The sequence below is a fragment of the Arachis hypogaea genome, chromosome 5 (assembly GCF_003086295.3).
Source record: "Arachis hypogaea cultivar Tifrunner chromosome 5, arahy.Tifrunner.gnm2.J5K5, whole genome shotgun sequence".
Taxonomy (NCBI): domain Eukaryota; kingdom Viridiplantae; phylum Streptophyta; class Magnoliopsida; order Fabales; family Fabaceae; genus Arachis; species Arachis hypogaea.
The window spans coordinates 47,946,062-47,952,061 of NC_092040.1; positions in this window are offsets into that span (position 1 = coordinate 47,946,062).

Here is a 6,000-nt window from a genome sequence, read left to right on the forward strand (position 1 = left end):
TCCTGAAGTAAACAAAGGAGAGGAAGTAGCATGCAGTAGCGGTAGAATGCGTGGTATGCCAGGGAAAAAGCAACGCACCAAATAGAGAACTATGAAAACAGAGCAAACGAAAGAAGACGAAAAGAGTCACAGACGAAGGAAATCAAAGAGATACAAAAACAGTTACAAGTGTAAGGCCAAATGTTTCAAAAAAGAAACACGAAGGGACGAAAGGCAAAATGGAAAGGAGAAACAAAACTTTCTCTTGCATTTAAAACACCATTATATAGCCTGGGAAACCGCAACTAACAAAATTTCCTTTGAAAAAGCAATGGGTAGGTGACAAGACCGCCAAGCACTTCCAGATTTTCAACCTCAATTAGGAAATCGGATGACATCTTTCCAGCCAAGCTCACGGAAAAGGTCGAAGGCTCCTCTAACGATGAGATTGAGCACGCTCACTCTCTTACTCCGAGGGCAACTGTTCCAGACTTGGTTCCCGGATCTTCCATCGGGACAACCACAAACCCGGTTATTCGGGTCCAGACACTCTTTACGGCCCAAATTGGCCCAATAACCACAAAATCATTAACCAAGCATTCAAATTCGAACTCCTCCTATATCTTAGTTAAACAAGATAAGATGAGATAACTCCCGTAAGCTATATAAAGGGGAGTTAGATGCCCCCTCAAGTACGTAACTAATCCTTTCCTATACCTCTCAAATCCATTCTGACTTGAGCGTTAAAGTATCTTTGTAGGTACTAACTCCCGCTGCTCCAAGACTCGACCCATCACCATCAAAACTAGCTAGTTCCCGATTCCTCTCATAACTCATAGGGCAATTTACTTATTTAAATTATTCCACTCTCAATATTACGCAACTACATTGTTTTAAAAATGGATACGTAAATACATTGATTCACATATCTATATAAACCGCTACTACCAGTAGCGGTTTACAAGAGAACAAAAACCGCTAGTACCAGTCGCAGTTTACATGTATGCTGGGTTGGTCATAAACCGCTGCTGCCAGCAGCGGTTTATGTAAATTGGTGTGCGTGCGTAAACCACTGGTGCCTATAGCGGTTTACGTTTAGTATGTATTAATGGATTCCCTATATAAACCATGGAGGGGCCAAATGTGGAGAGGTAGAGTGTTATTCACAAATGGATGGAAAGATAGTATTAAAAAAATACAATACTCAAAGTATTAAATTATATAAATCAAGACTTTTTTTTATTCTCATCTCTTTTAAAATTTATAAATAATAAAATTATTTATTTATAGCCAAAAGTTCACTAAATCATATATTTTTCTCTTTAAAAATCACTTTATTCTCTTTTATTTATATCAACCATACAAAAGAGACTAAGAGAGTTTGGAACATGAGTTGTGTTCTTTGCTACTGAATTGCATTTGAGATTCTAGCTAAATAATTTTTTTTTATTTGTGCAACTTTGTTGTTTTATGCAAAAAATAAAAACTATTTGTATTTTATAGTTGATTGATTGGATAAATAATAGTGATAGTATCATAATTTTGATGAATAAAATAAAAAATATAAATACGCATGTAATAATTTTTTATTTGTATTTATTATTAAAATGAGACGAAATAGCAAATCAAAGAGGGAGTATTCACAGAGTACTAAAATATATAAATTAACACTAATTTTTTTTTTATCTTCATCCCTTTTAAAATTCATGAATGATAAAATAATTTATTTTTAGTAAAAAATAGTAAATTTTTTTATTTGATTTGCTATTTTTAGTGAAAAAAATTCACTATTTTTTACTAAAAATAAATTATTTTATCATTCATGAGTTTTAGAAGGGATAAATATAAAAAAATAGTTTTAGTTTATATATTTTAGTACTCTATCAATACTCACTCTTTGATTTGCTATTTTGTCTTATTTTAATAAGAAATATAAATAAAAAATTATTACATGCATATTTATATTTTTTATTTTATTCATCAAAATTATGATGCTATCACTATTATTTATCCAATCAATCAAGTATAAAATATAAATAGTTTTTATTTTTTGGCATAAAACAATAAAGTTGCACAAATAAAAAAAATTCATTTAGCTAGAACCTCAGAGGTAAATCAGCAGCAAAGAACACAATCCATGTTCCAAACTCTTCCAATCTCCTTTGTATGGTTGATATAAATAAAAGAGAATGACAAATTAATTTTTTTTATTTATGATATTATTTAAATAGTATATACCATTCATTATTTGTTTTGTAATTATTTTTTAGATAAAGATTAGTTTTACTATTTGTTTTCATACTCAACGTAAACTGCTACTGCCTCTAGCGGTTTACATACGTAAACCAATGCACATAAACCGCTATTGATAGTAGCGGTTTATGACCAATCATAATTATGCAGAAACCGCGGTAGGCAACAACGATTTCTATGCTACCACAACTCAACGTAATCCGCGACTGACAGTAGCAGATTCTGTATTTGTGTAAACCGTTACCGCTAGTAACGGTTTACATAGATATGTGAAACAATGTATTTGCGTCTTCGTTTTGGAAATAATGCATTTACATAATTTTAAAGATGAAACAATTTATTTAGGTGAATTGTCCTAACTCATACAAGTGGCATCTTGTACAACTTTAAAATATTTATACTTAAATATTGATGTAAAGTTTTTCATATTTTAAATTTAAAATACTTATAATATACAAATATCAGGCACAAATTTTCATTGATAAAGAAAAAAATAGTTCTTTACCGTTTATATTATTAATTCGTTCGCTCATTTATATCAGGACACACATGCACAGATCTCATATGTAAAGTATCTGATATGTGCTCAATTTTATAAATAATGTTAGATATGATGTGCACTTAAGATCAGTGTAATTAAATTTTATTTTTTATATTTTGAATGCAGTATATTAGCGATATATATTTATTTATTTTTTATTCATTATATATGAGATGTGTCTTTGATTTTAAATTTGTAAATAATTTAAAAATAAGACATATTAATAAATAAAAAATTTATTTCATTAATAAATGAAAAATCCAAAAGATTTATCATAAGTTTTGGAGGAAGAAAAAAAGAGTGAGAGCAACCAGTATTTGAACAAAACAAATATAAATTGAAGAAAATAGTATCATTTCTCCCAATAATCCGTACCCCCGCCTAACTAAGTACACCTAACCTAATCTTGCAGACCTAACTAAGTACACCCAACAGTCTAACACACACTTGGAAGCCAATGGGCGTATGCTCTTAGGAAAATTCTCCAATTGTTAGGCCTCCAATTTTGACCCTATTTTTGTTTGCATGCAAGCGAATTATTGACTAGCTCCTGTTCAAGGTTGGAATTGGTTTTGAAAAAATTAAATTAAAATAAAAAGTGTAAACCTAAAGGTTTTATATATATAATATCATACACTTGCGTTCCGGCTTGGTGTATTCCATTCATTAAAGTAATGGAAAGGAAAACAAGAGATAGATGTTGAATACATGATCTTTAAATAATCCAAAGTAACGCTATTGAAGGAATCACGATGTCATCATTTTCGTAAAAAAAATTATAAAAAATATGAAAAATTAATTAGTCGTACAACGAACTGTAATCAATTAAAAAAAAGGCTCAATAAAAAAAATAATACCTAAAAAATTAATCTAGTTTCAATCACAACTCAATTCTATATACACTAAAAAAATAATTACACAAATTTTATAAATATAGATCTTTTCAATTGGTAAAATAAATTGAAGAAGTAAAGTGTAATTTTTAATATTTTATTATTCTCTTTCTTATATTTTTTTTTAGTCCCACTTATAAAATTAATAGTGAGAGATCACACTTTACTCTCTCAATTATTAAAAAAAATTGAGAGGATCCATTCCCTAAACTCTTATCCCTCTGTTCCTTTCATAGCCGCACGTCGCACCTCTCTCCACAAGACATCTTCCTACAACAGTCGCCTGTTGCGTCTATCTGCCAGTCGCATACTGCTCCTCTGTTTGCCAGCCGCACATCTCACCCTTCTCTTCCAAAGCCAACCGCCATGCGTTCAGCCGCCAAGGATCGTCGTATGCTGCTATTGTTGTTGTACGCCACCTTGATTTGCAACGGAATGATCAGCAAGGAAGAAGGATCCTTACCTTGCCACATTTAAACACGGTGTTCTGGTCTCATCACTCTTCTTCTTCTTCTATGTTCCTCTGTTCGTCAACCACAAGCTACGCCGTTCTCTCCCAAAGCCAACCGCAACGCATCCAGTTGCCGAGGATCGCCGCACGTCATTGTTGGTTATACTCGCTATTACGACTCATGATGGAACAGCAAGCGAGGAAGAAGGATGTGTGTCCCGCCACATCCAAATAACGTGCTTTGGCTACCTCGCTCTTCTTCTTCTTGGTTTTGGATGAGTTTTTTTTTTCTACTTTTGGATGTTTTTTTTCTTAAATTTTGGATGTTTCTTTTTCTTATATTTTGAATGTTTCTTCTTTTTGAATTTTGGATAATTTTTTTAACAGTTTTAGATATTTCTTGCTTAATTTTCAAATGTTCTTTGTTCAATATTTTTTGGATGTTTCGTTTTGTAAGGTTTTAAAATTTTTAAAATGATTTTAGATATCTCTTTTGTGTTAGGTTTTGGATGTTTGTTTTTGTTGTGTTTTAAATATTCCTTTTTATTATGAATTTTTATAATGACTTTTAAAATGATTTTGGATCGAATTTTCAAAATAAATTTTTAGTTTTATAAAATTATTTTAGAAATGATTTTAGAATTTTTTAAATAATTTAAAATTTTTAAAATAGTTTTAGATTATATTTTGGATAATTTTTTTATTAGATTTTAGATATTTATCATGATAGTTTGAATTCACGTTTATTGATGGATCCATAAATTTTAAATTATATAGTTAAAACATATAACGTATAAGAATAACAAAATATTTTATATAAATATATCGAATTGTACATAATTAAATAACATAAAAATATTAAATATTTAATAATCTTTTATTATCCATATTTAATATATATAATAATAGTAGTAAATGTAAGATAAATTAAAATAGTAAATTGATTATCTTCTAACCAACAAATTTTTTATTTAGGTCTTTAAAATAGCAAACCACATTTTTTATGAATTATATGTGATGAATAATATTTTATAAAAAATATGCCAAATCTCTCATATATTCTATTAGATATTTTATAGATTATCTAATAATTATTCAATTATTTAATAAAAAAAATATCAAATAATTTTAATTAATAATAATAATAATAACAAAGGAGTTACTTTATTATTTCAACTAATTTTCAAATATTTTTTATTCAATTTATGTTTTAGAATTAATCATCAAAATACATTTATAATTTACTAATAAAATTAAATTTTGAGTAAAAGAATAAAAAATATAAACTTCAATTAAATAAAAGACACAACTAGAAAATGGATTAATATAGACAGATTTAGTCTTTATTATAGACGGATTTTTGGTTACCGACAGATTTTATCCCTCTGTAAAAACCTCGTCAAAAATTATTTACCGACGGATTTTTTCCGTCGGAAAACTACCGACTGATTTTTACCAGTTACTGACGAATTTTTCCTTTGTAAATTCTCTATCCATTTCCCTAAAATGATGAACTTTTCGACGGATTTTCCGTCAGTAATTACAGATGGATTTTCCGTCTGTAATTACCGACGAATTTTTCAACGAATTTTTTGTCTGTAATTACAGACAGATTTTTTGACAGATTTTCTGTTGGTAATTACAGACGGATTTTCCAAATTTTGAATACAGACAGAAAATCTGTCTGTAAACCCATCAGTAAGGTATTTTTTTTTAGATTTTTCATTGCAAAATGCATATTTTTCATACAAAATAAATATAAATTTAATAAATAAAATTTTTTATCTAATTTGTATTCGAATATTTATAATATTTTAAAAAATAAACAAATTTATTATATTATCAAACTAAAAAAAATATTATAAACAAGGAAGCCAATAATA